Source organism: Hylobates moloch, unplaced genomic scaffold (assembly GCF_009828535.3).
Source record: "Hylobates moloch isolate HMO894 unplaced genomic scaffold, HMol_V3 SCAFFOLD_11, whole genome shotgun sequence".
Lineage (NCBI taxonomy): Eukaryota > Metazoa > Chordata > Mammalia > Primates > Hylobatidae > Hylobates > Hylobates moloch.
Window position 1 is genome coordinate 79863877 of NW_026652286.1, and position 15592 is coordinate 79879468.

General features: G+C 36.6%; 1 protein-coding gene across 1 annotated transcript in view; it reads right to left on the bottom strand.

The window, feature by feature from the left end:
• Window positions 1-1711: 1711 nt before the first annotated feature.
• The window catches only part of CWF19L2 (CWF19 like cell cycle control factor 2), a 147894-nt gene continuing 134013 nt past the window's right edge, over window positions 1712-15592 (bottom strand). Inside the window, exons 19-20 of the transcript XR_009215545.1 lie at window positions 4767-4839; window positions 1712-2055 (exon numbers count right to left, since the gene is read on the bottom strand). The gene's annotated coding sequence lies outside the window, so the exon portion shown is untranslated. The remainder of the gene's footprint in view (window positions 2056-4766; window positions 4840-15592) is intronic.

Consider the following 15592-nt stretch of genomic DNA (forward strand, 5'->3'; position numbering starts at 1 on the left):
TGTAGAGAAATTAGAGGCTTCATAAGTTGATGGTGGGAATGCAAAATGCTCCACTCACTCAGGAGTCTGGCAGTTCTTTAAATGCTTAAATGTAATGTTACCACACAACCACATCTTTTTATATACCCCAAAGAAATAAAAACATATTTCCAAACAAATATGTATATACAAATGTCAGCATCATGTATAATGCCACAATTATTCATAACAGCCAAAAATTGGGAACAATCTAAAACGTCTACCAATTATGAATGGATAAGTAAAATGTAGTTCATATATACAATTAATTACTATTCAGCAATAAGAAGTAATGAAATATTGATTCTACAACATGGAGGAACCTTGAAAACATTATGCTGTCAAAGAAGCCAATCATGAAAGGCCCCATACTGTATGAGTCCACTTATTTAAAATGTCCAGAATATGTAAATCTATAAAAATTGGAGGTAAATTAGTGGCTTCCTGCAACTGGAGAAATTGGGGGAAAACAAGAAGTGACTGGTAATAGTTATGGGGTTTCTTTTGGGGTGATGACAATGTTCTAAACTTTTATAATTATGATTATGGTAGTAGGTGTACAACTTTGTGAATATATAAAACTCACTGAACTGTACCCTTTAAGTTTGTGAAATGTACGCTTTGTAAATTGTATCTTAATAAAGCTGTTTAAAAAAAAAAGAAGCCTGGGCATGGTATCTCACACCTGTAATCCCAGCACTTTGGGAGGCCGAGGCAGGCAGATCACAAGGTCAGGAGTTCAAGATCAGTCTGGCCAACATAGTGAAACCCATCTCTACTAAAACTACAAAAAATTAGCTGGGTATGGTGGTGTGCACCTGTAGTCCCAGCTACTCAGGAGGCTGAGGCAGAAGAATCGCATGAACCTGGGAGGCAGAGGCTGCAGTGAGCCAAGATCACGCCATTGCACTCCAGCCTGGGCTACAGTGCGAAACTCTGTCTAAAAAAAAAGAGTAGTAGAGAAGCAGTGAGCATTCTTGCCTTACTCCTGACTTTGGCTGAAAAGCATCTAGTATTTCCCAATAAATGAGATAAAAGTTTTTGGCCTGAAATATATCTACTTTTTAATGTTAATGAGGATATATTCACCAATTCCTCTCCCACTGAACATTCTTTAACATGAATGCGTGCCAAGTTTTGCCATATGCCTTTTCAGGATTTATGGAATGTAATCATATGAGTTTCCCTATTGGTTTCATGGATATGATCAATTACATAGTTTAATTTTCTAATATTGAATCATTCAATATTCCTGGAATAGATAAGGAATATATAAGTGTTTGCTATTATTAATCTGTAAGTTCTGGATTGATATTTTAAAAGGGATTGATATGTAGTTTTCTTTTTTGCTGCAATCCTTGTCAAGTTTAAGGATTATAGCATCATCATTTCATAAAACAATTTTGGAAGTTCTCCTTCTTTTATACACTGAAATAATTTAAATGGCACTATGATCATTGGCTATTTAAAGGTTTGACAGAATTTTCCCGTGAGATTATATGGACCTAGTAACTTTTGTTCTGTTCATTGCTTTGGTTTTCTTCAAAGTTTAAAAAAAAATTATACAATATCTATCTTCTATATCTCTTACTTTCTCTTGACTCTCTTAAATCTCTTCCACATCTTTTTCATTAAAAAGATTCTTTATATCTTCTTATACTTGTACTAAGTGATTGGTATGGTTTGGATATTTCACTCCTCCAAATCTCATGTTGAAATCTGATCCAAATCTCAAGTTGGAGGTGGGGCCTAATGGGAGGTGTCTGGGTCATGGAGACAGATCCCTCATGAATGGATTAATGTCCTCCTTAGGGTGGAGTATGGGGGCACTGAGTGAGATCTGGCTCTATTAGGAGTTGGTTGTTAAAAATAACCTGGCACCTCCCCACTCACCTCTTGCTTCCTTTCTGGTCATGTGCTATCTGTACACAGCCAGCTTGGCTCCCCTTCACCTTCTTCCATGAACCTTCTTTCTTTAACTTGAAGCCATCACCTGATGCAGATGCGGGCACCATTCCTCTTGTACAGTCTGCAAAACTGTAAGTAAAATAAAACTCTTTTCTTTATAAATTACCCAGCTTCAGGTATTCATTTTCAGCAAATAAATGGACTAAGACAGTCATTATCTATGGTGTTTGCGGTTTTTTCTAGTTCATTTCTGAAATAATATTTCTCTCTAAATGTTTCCTGAGTATTGGAAGTTTTTGTTTAAAATCTTCCTTTTCTTCTCTCACATCATTTATGATTTTTTCGAGTTCTGATTTATGTTGCTTTTTCCGTCATACCTTCTGTCCTTTTCTTAAATTTCAAAGCTCATTTTGGAGTACGAGTTACAATTTTTATCTGTTTGAGGGCATGTCTGTAGAAACATTTGGTTCCTATTCTGTCTTGTCATATAATAATTCTGTATGGGATTTAATCGTAATAAAGTTCTGTAATGTATTCACTTAAGTGAAGCAAGTTTGCCTCTACTTTTAAAGGGAGAGACAGGCCAGAGTAGCTTTTCTTTACTTCACAGTCATCAGATACTATCATATCATGATTCTATTACACCCACCCAACATTGGGATTGTTTCCAATTTCTGCTCCTCTTCTCACACTACCCCATAATGCTTTACAGTAAGCACCTTCGGCAATTTGAGGGTTCTTCTGCACTCAATGACGTCAAAGCCCATTTGTTTCCCTCTACTTTCTTTAGTCAAATGCTGATATCACGCAGATCTATAGATGTTGCTGGTTTGTTCCTGCATGCTCATAACTGGTGGCTGCAGGGTATTGAAGATGTTATCTGTGTGTTTTTGGTTTCACTATTCTGGTTGATCTATTGCTATTTATAGGAGAAATTAGTGAGGTTCAAAAACTATCACTATCACTATCATCATCCCCACACTATTTCCGAACTGTCATTCAGCTATTAAGATCCTAAGAAAAATATGAGGGTAATGAATAGATGAAATTAACTAGCTGACATAAGTATACTGCTTGTATTTAAATTATTGATTATGTTGTAACTTCCAGGAAAAGATCTGAGGCTTCTTTGGAAAACAAATGCTTTTATTACACTTAGAAAAGTGCTCCAGAAATATCTTTTTAACCAAATTCAATCAATGGGATGTTATCCCATTAATGACTGATTTCATACTCTTCATTGTACATTATGTTAATTTTTCAGGAAAAATAGCATAATTTATGAGACCGAAATAAATACAGACAAAAATACAAAAAGGGATTCTGAAAGGTTCTGCCTTAAAAGTAAAACAAAAATTAGCAAAGAAGCACCATTAAGTTAAAAGGACTTCACACGGCTAAGCACGTGGTTTGCACCTGTAATCCCAGCACTTTGGCAGGCCGAGGACGGCAGATCACTTGAGGCCAGGAGTTCAAGACCAGCCTGGCTAACATGGCGAAACCCCATCTCTACTAAAAATACAAAAATTAGCTGGGAGTGGTGGTACACGCCTGTAGTCCAAGCTACTTGGGAGGCTGAGGCATGAAAATCGCTTTAATCTGGGCGGTGGAGGTTGCAGTGAGCTGAGATCATGCCACTGCACTCTTGCCTGAGTGACAGAGTAAGACTCTGCCTCCAAAAAAAAAAAGGCTTCACAGAACAAAAACAAGTTTCCAGTGTGTGCAGTGTGTGAAAAAATGGGTATAATTCCTCTTTTACTGTCTCTCTAAACTGAAACATGTTCCAGCAAAATACTACATAATATGGAGCAGCAGCCTAGTGACCTAGTGTTCTAGCTAACATTGAGGTAATGTTATTCTAACTTTTCACTTCTCCTTCATACATATCTATATCTATATATAGATATATGTATCTTTAATTATTTTTTTAAAGTCACCGATAATCCCACTTGAAAAAAGTTCTCTCTCTTTCCATCCACATTGACCTTTATATAATTCATTTTTAAAATTTATTTTTATTTTTATATACTTTTTGGAGACAGGGTCTTGCTCTGGTGCCCAGGCTGGAGTGCAGTGGTGCAATCATAGTTCACTGCAGCCTTGAACTCCTGGGCTCAAGCAATCCTCCCGCCTTAGTGTCTGGAGTAGCTAGGACTGCTGGTGTGTGTCGCCAGGTCCAGCTAATTTATTTTTATTTTTATTTTTTGTAGAGACAGGTCTCATTATATGGCCCAGGCTGGTCTCTAAGTCTTGGCCTCAAGCAATCCTTCTGCCTCAGCCTCCCAAAATGCTGGGATTACAGGCATAAGCCACTGCACCTAGCCTATATAATTTTTCACACAAAACTCAGTGTTCTCTTTTTAAACTTAACACTATGATAACATGCAAAAAACTGTTTTCACAGTTGTCATTCTAATGACAGCATTTATTTTGTTAAATTCCTTTAAGGAACAGTAAGTAGTTGTAACAATTGGCAACTCAATGGCCAAATATGAATTCTCAAAGCTATACTATACAAATGAATCAACTGGTATCATATATAATCTCTACATATCTTACAAATAAAGATAATTCATGTTCAAAGCAGAGAATATAAGCAAATTCAGAAGCAGAGCTCTGTTTACCTTTACATTACAAGGGCTATCCACAGGTTAATCAAGGGCCCTGGCTATTAAAAACAAATGGCTGCCCTTGAAAGCACAGATTGCTCCTCCTCTGTGTTATGAAGTGTGACGATATAAAACTTAAGCTTACCTGTAAAAACTAAAATACATCTTTATTATAATGGAACTAATTTTAACTTAATTTTTCCACCCAACCACAAAGCCAATGCCACATACCTTAAAGGTTTTTTTGTTCAGAAGCCTCCACTTTTCAAGGTACCAATTTCTATATAGGTTCAGGTGACATCAACTGCAATGAAAATAGAAACAAAAATGTATAATGGCTCTAAAAGTAGAGTATTCTATTTATTGCTCTGATAAAGTCCAAAATATGTTACTGATGGATTGGCAATATTCATTCCTTCACCTGGTGATTCAGGAACCTAGGCTCTTTTCATCTTGCGGCTCCACCATTGTCAAAATTTGGCTTCCAAAGTCACCATGCATGTTTGTGCCATGCCACAGAAGGGGAAAGGGCAAGCAGAATTGTGTGTCTTTTCTGAGGTGAAAGGCTTCCACTCACATTCCACTAGCTAGAACCCAGTCACTTGGCCATTACAAGGAAGGCTTAAAATGTCGTAGAACCATCTGTCCTGGAAGAAGAGGAAATTCTAGCCAGTCTAGTCGGTCTTTGCTACACGTTTTCAGCAACTGTTTTTGCTTAATAAACTCTTTAATTCTCTTACTATTCAAAGAAGAGAATTTTATCCTTTTAATTGGTCTAGAAAAAATTAGATTTTTTCACTAATTAAAGTTGGTCTTTGATCAATACACATGAATGTACATCTGGTAATGTTCCATTAAAATGCCAGGAACATTATTTTTAATCTTTGCAAGCAAGAGAACAAAAAAGCAAGGGAGCTAAAAGGAGTGAGAATGTAAATAATGTGAGATCTAATGCCTTTCAAGCGATAATCCGTTTTTAATTACTTGTACTAATATGTATGGCAAGTTTTACTTCTCAATTTTTTTGTATGTAACCAAGAGTTGATAGCAAGTTTTACTTCTCAATTGTGTTTTACATATATGACCAAGAGTTGATTTTATATACTTAAACTCTATACTTACCATAAAAGAAACTTCTCATACTAATCAATCCACACAATACTCCTGAGTTTAGACAATGCCATTTAAAATTCTTTGAGACAAAATGGACAAGAAAATAAGGGTTTTATTCAAAGCCACAAAGGGAAGCAGCATGTGATGGCCAGTACTATACTCACAACAAATTTTCCCTCTAGAAAGGAACCAACTGAATTCTTTGTTTTTTATATTGGTAGAAATGCAGTAGAAAATGGAAATTAAGTGAAGGAAATATAAACAATGTCTTAAAATTAGTATACAAACTTATGTAACTGGAACAGAATCAGTTTTAGGCATGCATGATTTTCTTTCAAACAGTAGTATTTTCATGTAAAATTACTGAATAATAAAGTATTCATGTGTGAACAGTCGTTTTCATTTTCTAGTATCCTGCACAAGTATACATTTTAAAAATCTATATTGAAGTGAACAATCTAGGATGTTTACTAATACAAAGGTGTTAAACTCACATCATAAAATGTTATGTAATAAAACATTCTTCACAGTATTTTTTCTAAAAAGTGGTTACAGCCCATGTCCAAATACCTATATGGAGAGTTAACTGAGTTAACTTTAGAAAATAAAGAGCAGAAATATAAATATACTATGTGTTTTATAATTAATATTAAACTTGATGCTGTTTCATATTTTGATAAGAATACCAGTATGCTAAAGTAAATAAGAGAATGAACAATTTTTACTTTAAAAAAATTAAGGTATCCATCTGAATCACACTTGCTTCAAAGGTACAAGAATACCAGCAGAAGTTTCTTTAAGATCATGTGAATGGTTCTCAGGACATTTCTGTGTCCTCTGGCACCTGAAGACATTGCCTGAATTTCATCAAATATTTCTTGATTTCAGTTTTCCTTTGGTAATTCATCTCTTAGTTCCAATATAACTTCTTTGACTACTTGTTTGTGTTTCTAGACGCAGAATTATCTTGTCAGGGAAAAGTACGTTGATGTGTAACCTGCAGAAACTTCCAGAAGACTCTGATCAAAAATACTGTTTGAAGTTCTTCCTGATGATGCCAATGGTAGAGTCCTGAATCAGGAGGCAAAAGCAAGCCTTGGAAAGCTATCTTATATTTCAAAATGTCAGTAAGGTAAGCCTAGTATATTTCAGGTACCAGTCCTACAAACTTACATGAGGAGAGACATGTAAACAAATTTTAAAATGTGTAATAGGTGCTACATTAGAATGCTGTGCCTAGTACAACTGATGAACAAGGAAGCATCTGACCAATTCTATCCATCGTGTCAATAATGATTCCATAAAGAAGGTTAACATCAGGGCTGAACGGGGTCTTCAAAATTAGTAGGTATCCCCCAAGTATGTGTTGTGGAATGGAGTGGTCTGAGTAAAAATAGCATGAACAAAGGTAAAGAGGCTTAACTAGCACAACATGTTAGTGGAATTAAAGTAGTTTAGTATGATTTTCATTGAATGGGGGGCTGAAATGGGCATGATATGAAAGAAACAACAGAAAGGCAGGATAAAGTCGTTATGAAAAACATTTCTCTCATGCTACAGAGTTTGGATTTCTTCCTATAGGCGATGAAGAACCACTGAGAAGGAGTGATTGACATGATCTTCCAGAGAAATAATTCTGATAGTCATATGGAAGAAAGAGCAAAACTGAAGGTGATACAATTGTTAGGCTGTTACAGTGATCCAGGAGAGAGCTAACGAGGCAGTCTGAAGAGAGGCCATACCAAAGAGTATGACAGGGAGGATGGCAGAGATGTTAAGAAAGTATATGGCTCAGGGCATGATTGCTTATTCAATGTGAGAGACCCAAAGTGGGAGGTGTAAAAAAGATGACTCTCAAGTTTCTGGTTTGGATTACTGGATTGTTCATAGCTTCATTCACCAAAACTTGAATTGCTGGAGAAAGAAAAGATTTGGAGATGAGTAAAATATGTTTCCTTTTGGATATGTTGATTCTGAAGTGCCTTATGGGATGTTTAGATAGAGAACTCACTTAATGAGTGTATAAAAGAAACAAACAAACAAACAGCAAGTATACCATAAGCAACAATTAGGCATAAGAAAACAGGACCACCAAAGAAGTAAAAGGAATTCCACATAATGGGCAACAATGTTCTGTTCTGCAGGGAAGGTAATTAAGATGAAGACTGAAGCAAGTCTTTTTGGTTAATTTGATTTGGATTGGGTAATTTGATCAACAGTTTCATTATGGCTTCCAACAACAAATAGTTATTGGAGGCTTCAATGAGGTAGATTTAAGAGTGAATAGGAGAGGACTTCGCGGTAATAAAATAAAATGGCAGCTACCTACGTCCGTCATAAACGATACAGAACAGGAAGAAGAATAAATAAATCTACACAAAATACACCCTCAGCCTAACGAGAAGAAAAATATAGACAAATGTCAAATACTTATAAGTAAAAAAATTAAAAGCACCAAATCCAAGTGAGTGATCTTTCACATTTCTACCACAAGCCTTTGTAGCAAGCAAGGGCAGGCCAAAGAAGAACATAAAGAATAAAGAAAAACAGATCTAGTGGCAGGCCTAAAATTGGTCTAAAATCACCAGCAGAGATAGAAATTCTATCCTAGGTGCAAAAATATAAAGTATCTTAGTATCACAACACTTATTACAGGATAGCTTCAGGGAGTGGAGAGAGCAAAAAGAACAGGCAAGGTGCCTTTTGGCAACTGGATGGTGAAGGGGAAAAGAAGCAACAGGAGAAATTCAGGGTCCTGCAAGACAAAAACAAAAAACAAAAAACTGGAACATACATAATCCCTCCCTTTACTATAAAGTTAAAAAAAACACCCACTAAAGAAACTGTACTTTTCTATGCTGACAGAGAGAGTGCTTCTGAACTAGGAATCTTATAACCCCTCAAATTCAAAAAAATGAATGGAAGGAAATGGAATAAATCTACATAATGGTAGTATGAGAAATCAGCAAACAATAACATGCATTGGCTGATGAAAATTCTCTACCAAAAAGCAACCATTAAAGCAGAAGAAAACTGTAACACAACGTATCAAACTGAATAAAATCCTCAGATAAGCATTTGGGGATATGAAAAAGCCCTGTGAATTGGAAATTCAAAATATAAAAAACAGAAATAGATAAAAAAAAACATGAATAAATTGAAAGATTATTGAATTCAAGAAAGAAATGGAAGCGGGGGAATCATAAATGAAGACTAAATTACAAGGTGCCCAAAGCAAAATAGACTAATGAAAACTTAGGCACTGGATAGATGCAAAAATAAACAAATAAATATGATACAGAAAAAAAGGAAAAATGGTCAGAAAGAGAAAGTTGAACAAAAGATAAATAACTCACATATAATTGGAGTCCCTGAAGAAGAAATAAAAAACAATGGAACAGAATATTTAACATTATAATCCATGAAAAATGATCAGAAATAAAAAGGATCTGAATCTACATTTTGAAAGGGATTTCCAGTTAACTGGAAAAGTAAACTTTGAATGTTAACTCCAAGACATATCTCAGTAAAACTATTTAAACTTGAAAAAAAATTTTTTCCTTTTTTTTTTTTTTTTTTTTGAGACGGAGTCTCACTCTGTCACCTAGGCTGGAGTGCAGTGGCGCAATCTCAGCTCACTGCAAGCTCCACCTCCTGGGTTCATGCCATTCTCCTGCCTCAGCCTCCCGAGTAGCTGGGACTACAGGTGCCCACCACCATGCCAGGCTAATTTTTCGTATTTTTAGTAGAGACGGGGTTTCACCACGTTAGCCAGGATGGTCTCGATCTCCTGACCTAGTGATCCGCCCACCTCAGCCTCCCAAAGTGCTGGGATTATAGGCGTGAGCCACCGAGCCCAGCTGAAAAAAATTTTTTAATCCTCGAGGATTCAGGGATACATGATCAAATAATTTACAAGGGCAAAATAATTAGGCTGGTATCAGATTTCTCAAAAAATATATACAAAGGAAGACAATAAATTTAAAAAAAACTGAAAGTGTGAACCAAGATTTTATATTCAGTCAAGCTGTCCTTCAGTATAAAACACTAATATAACTTAGATAATTATGTACCCATGAGCCACTCATGAAGATCTACTAATGAATGAGCTTCATTCAACAAGAGATGACTGAAAAACTTCAGCAAAATAAAATTACGATATTTACTATATTTAATAGTAGCTTTCAGACTAAACCAATAGTAGGAATTCGAGCGCAAAACCAATACACAAACATTATATGTTGCAATCAGGTAGAAATAAAACAACTAAAAAATGGGAGCAAAAAGACATGAGATTAAAATCATTGATTACTGTATAGGCAACAAGTGTGAATTATAGGCATTAAAACCTGACAAACTAGATAGTAAATCTTAAATAAGAAAATGGAGAATAAAGTATAAATACAAAGATAACCACTAGAATAAAAATTCTTAAGTATCAGTAAAAAATTTTTATAAAATGACAAACAGTACACATTGCACAGGAAATAAATATAGCAAATATAACAATACAATTTTATGACAGGCTTCAAACCAAACATTCAGTCATATGAATGATGAGTGGGCTTGACTCACCTATTGAGCTTATTTCAATTTGGCTTACAAAGCTAGAACCAACAGTACACTGTATACAAGAAACAAAGTAATGTAAGAAGACTAAAAATAATGGGATGGACAATGAAATATAGGGGAAATGAGAACAATAAGAAAATAGGGGAGGTGATCCTGATACTAGGCAAACTAGAATCCAAGCCAAAAAAATATAAATATGACCCTCAAAAATTTTTTTTTTTTTTCTGAGACAGTTTCGTTCTTGTTGTCCAGGCTAGAGTACAATGGGGCAATCTTGGCTTACCGCAACCTCCGTCTCTCAGGTTCAAACGATTCTCCTGCCTTAGCATCCTGAGTAGCTAGGATTATGGCGCCTGACACCACACTCGGCTAATTTTTTGTATTTTTTTTAGTAGAGATGGGGTTTCACCATGCTGGCCAGGCTGGTCTGAAACTCCTGACTTCAGGTGATCTGCCCACCTCGGCCTCCCAAAGTGTTGGGATTACAGGCGTGAGCCACTGTGCCCGGCCCAAATCTCCTTTATAATGCTAAAATCTGTAATTCACAATAAAGACCTAATATGAATATGTATGGTACCAAATAACACTGCAAACATTCTTATGAAGCAAAAACTGCAAGGGATGCAGGAAGACAAAGATAGAAATGCATCAATAATGGGAGATAATAACAAGCCACTCTCACTGTAAGACAAAATAAGTGGACCTTTTATTACCAATTCACTCTCCTTACCCGTTAATGTCTGATCAAATTTTTCATTTATTCAGTCATACGGAAGAAAGAGCAAAACTGAAGGTGATACAATTGTTAGGCTGTTATAGGGATCCAGAAGAGAGCTAAGGAGGCAGTCTGAAGAGAGGTCATACCAAAGAGGATAGGGAGGATGGCAGAGATGTTAAGAAAGTATATGGCTCATATAGATTCTATGGTTTTAGGAATTCATCCATTTCTTCTAGGTTATCCAATTTGTTAGCATGTTCATGGCAATCTCCTATGATCCTTGGTATATCTGTAGTATCATTTGTAATGTCTCTGCTTTATTTTCTAATTTTATTTTAGCCTTCTTTCATTTCTTAGTTTAGATCAAGGTTTGTTGATTTTATCTTAAAAACCAACTGTTAGTTTTGTTGTTTTGTTGTTCTTTTCTGTTGTTTTTCTAGTTTGTTTCATTTATTTCTGCTCTGACCTTTATTATTTCCTTCCTCCTACTAACTTTGGCCTTAGTTTATTCTTCTCTTTCTAGTTCCCTAAGATATAAAGTTAGATTGTTCACAGTCTTTCTTCTTTTTCGATATAGATGTTTATTGCTATTAACTTCCTCTTGGGACTGCTTTGGCTGCTACTCGTAAGTTTTGGCATCTGGTGTTTCCATTTTCATTTGTCTCAGGACAATTTTTAATTTCCCTTTTACTTTCTTCTTTGACTCACTGGTTGTACAGGAGAATTTGGTTTAATTCTACATATTGTGAATTTTCTGACTTTTTCCTATTATTAATTCCTAATTTCATACCGCTGTGGTTGAAAAAGATACTGGATATGATTTTAATCTGCTTAAATTTGTTAAGTTTTGTTTTGTGGCTTGATGTATGATCTATTCTGGAGAAAGTTCCGTGTGAGCTTGAAAATAATCTGTGTTCTGTTGCTATTGGATGAAATGTTCTGTATATATATCTGTTAGATCCATTTGTCTAAAATGTGGCTCAATTCCAACATTTCCATACTGATTTTCTGTCTGCATGATCTGTACATTGTTGAAAATGGGTATTGAAGTCCCCTACCATTATTGTATTGCAGTTTATCTCTTCAGATCTTTATATCTTCACTTTGTATATTTAGGCGCTCTGATGCTGAGTGCATATATATTTATAATTGTTATATCCTCTTGAATTGATCCCTTTATCATTATATAATGACCTTGGTCTCCTTGTATACATTACTTAAAATCTATTTTATCTAAGTATAGCTCTCCCAGTTCTTTTGGTTTCCATTTGCATGGAATACATTTTCCATTCCTTTACCTCCAATCTATGTGTCTTTTTTTTTTTTTTTTTTTGAGACAGAGTCTCACTCTGTTGCCAGGCTGGAGTGCAGTGGCGTGATCTCAGCTCACTGCAACCTCCACCTCCCTGCCTCAGCCTACTGAGTAGCTGGGACTACAGGCATGTGCCACCACACCCAGCTATTTTTTGTATTTTTAGTAGAGACGAGGTTTCACCATGTTGGCCAGGATGGGCTCGATCTCTTGACCTCATGATCAACCTGCCTCGGCCTTCCAAAGTGCCGAGATTACAGGCATGAGCCACCACATCCGACCCAATCTATGTGTCTTTAATGGTGAAATGAGCGTCTTGTATTCAGCCTAAAATCAGGTCCTTAAAAAATCCATTCAGTCCTTCAAAAGAATAGTGATGTCTTTAGTTTGGAGAATTTAATCCAATGATATTCAAGGTGATTACTGATAGGTAAGAATTTACTACTGCCATTTTGTTGTTTACCAGTTGTTTTGATAAATCCTTTGTTCCTTTCTCATCTCTTGCTGTTCTCCTTTGTGATTAGATGATTTTTTTTGAGTGATATGCTTTGATTCCTTATTTTTTTTTTTTTATCATTTGTGTATCTACTATAGGTTTTTGCTTTGTGGTTACCAAGGGACTTACATAAAATAACAGCAATGACAGGCTATATTTTAAGCTAATAACTAAACTTGATCATATAGAAACACTACCATTTTTGTAGTTTTATGTTTTTGATGTCACAATTTAAATCTCTTTATATTGTATATTACTTAGAAAGTATTGCGGCTATTATAGAAGTTTTGTCTTTTAATCTTCTTACTAAAGAGATGTGATTTACACACCACCATTACAGTATCTGAGTATTCTGTATTTATCTATGTACTTGCTTTTACCAGTGAGTTTTATCCTTTCATATGTTTTCATGTTACTAATTAGTGTCCTTTACTTTCAGCTTGAATAATTCCCTTTAGCATTTATTAGTTTCGGGCAGGTCTAGTGGTAATGAACTCCCTCAGCTTTTGTTTGTCTGAGAAAATCTTTCTCTGTCTTTGATTTCTGAAGGAGAGCTTTGCCAGGTGAAAAATTCTTGTTTGGCAGTTTTTTTCTTCAGCACATTGGATATATCATCCCACTCTTTCCTGGCCTGTCAGGTCTGTCCTGGGAAATCTGCTAATAGTCTTATTGATATTGTTCTTAATGTAATGTGCTTCTTTGCTCTTGCTGTTCTCAGAATCCTGTCTTTAAGTTTGATTATATGTCTTCAAATAATCTTATATAGATTGAATCTTATTGGAGACCTTTGACCTTCTCATACTAGCGTGTATTTATATCTTTCCCCAGATTTGGGAGGCTTTCAGCTATTATTTTTTTCAAGTCAGGTTTTGAAAAACCCTCATCCTTATTTCTATAATACATTTGTTACCTCTTTTGATGATGTCTCATAAATCCTGTAGTCTTTCTTCATTCCTTTTTATTCTTTTTTCTCCTTTGACCATATATTTTGAAATAATCTATTGAGTTCACACATATTTTTTTCTCCTGCTTGATTAGTTCTGCTATTCTATTTTTTGCATTTTTCATTTCATTCATTGTATTCTTTAGCCCCGAAATTTGTTTGGTTCTTTTAATGATTCCAATCTGTTAAATTTATCATTTTGTTGATTTATTGTTTCCCTGATTTCATAGAATTGATTCTCTGCATTTTCCTGAAGTTCACCGAGATTCCTTAAAACAATTACTTTAAATTATCTGTAAGGCAGTTTATAGTCTCTATTTATTTGCAGCTTCTAGGAAATTATTGTTCTTTTGGTGGTATTATGTCTCCTTGATTTTTCATGTTTCTTGCTGCCTTGTTGATGTCTATGCATTTGATATCTTTCAGATTTTATGCACTGGTTTCAGTGGGGAAAGGCTTTCCCCTGTGGGAGGGTGCTGGGCCCCTGGGTGGGTGAGGTGCAGTGGTTCTGGTTCCAGACAGGACACAGCAGTATAGTCTCCGTGGAGTTCTGTCAGCTGAGGTCAGCGTGACAAAGATTGCAGGAATCCTCAGCAGCCAGTACTGTGAATGTCCACAGCGGTGGTGAGGGCTATTGGGATTGTCAGTGGCAATGGCTGCTAGGTTCTCCCAAACTCTTATTCTCCCACCAATGAGTCTTTCGACAATGGGATCTCTTTTGGCACAAGGTCTGGATTGTGGGCCTGCTCACAGTGGCAGTGGTACAGGTGTCTGATGAGTGGCATGTAAAGCAGCCATGGAGCCAATTCGTGAAGTATGAGCATGCACGGAGGGACTATGGCTCTGGGATCCAAGGCATTAATGGCATTGGTGCTGGGATGAAGGCACCCCCACTTCCATGTTGGTGCTTATGAAGTAATGGGTAAGCCAGGGAACTTGAGACAGGACTACAGGCATCAATAGAGCTACAGTGGCTCCAGGGTTAGGGATGCCAGCTAGCTCTCTATGGCAGCTAAGTTTGTACCCAGAGCACAGGCATGCACAGAGAGACCTTGGCTCTGGGACCCACACATGATCTAGCTTGTTATGGTTCTGGTGTATGAGACATGGGTACACACAGTAAACCCTCAGAGAAGGGGTCAGGAATGTGGGCGCTTGTGGAACAGCCACAGCTCAGAGGTTGGGGGCATGCACAGGGATGGGAAATGTGGCAGCTCCAGTCCCAGAACAGCACAAGAGCAACTGATTCTTAGGGGTTATAGGAGTGTGCACCCACATCTCCCTCTATGGGGTTCCTGGACAGGAATGGCTGTTGGTTACCTCTGTTGCAAAAGATGCCACTGTCCTCTGCAAAGCAGTCTCCTGGGAACCACAGCAGTTCACCTGTACAGCTGATACCAATATCCTCTGCATTTCTTCGTTCCTAACTATCTCCTGGTGCCTCAAGTATGCCAATTTCAACAGCAATCCTTTCTGTGGATATTCTTCTTTTTTTTTTTCTCCAGTGTGTTGCTGCAGATTCTTAAATAGACTCTTGAGCACTCTCAGGGCTATTCTGGTTTGTGAATGGCTATCTATATTTTTTTATGGGGAGATTAAGGCTTGTAGATCTACTACTCTGCCATATTGGTGACATCACTCCCAGGACTTCCTTAAAATGACAGTGAATAGATTCTTAAGGTGGCCTCCATTATGTTCTAATCTTGGTTTTCACAACTTTCTATGACCCCATCCCCTTAAGTGTGAGGAGGACCTGTGACTTGCTTCTAAGCAATGCAGTAGTGCCCTCTTATATGTGGGGGATATGTTCCAAGACCCCTAGTGGATCCCTGAAACCACAGACAGTACTGAACCCAATTGCCATTAATTGGAACACATTTCTGTTCATGTCTTCCACCCACAA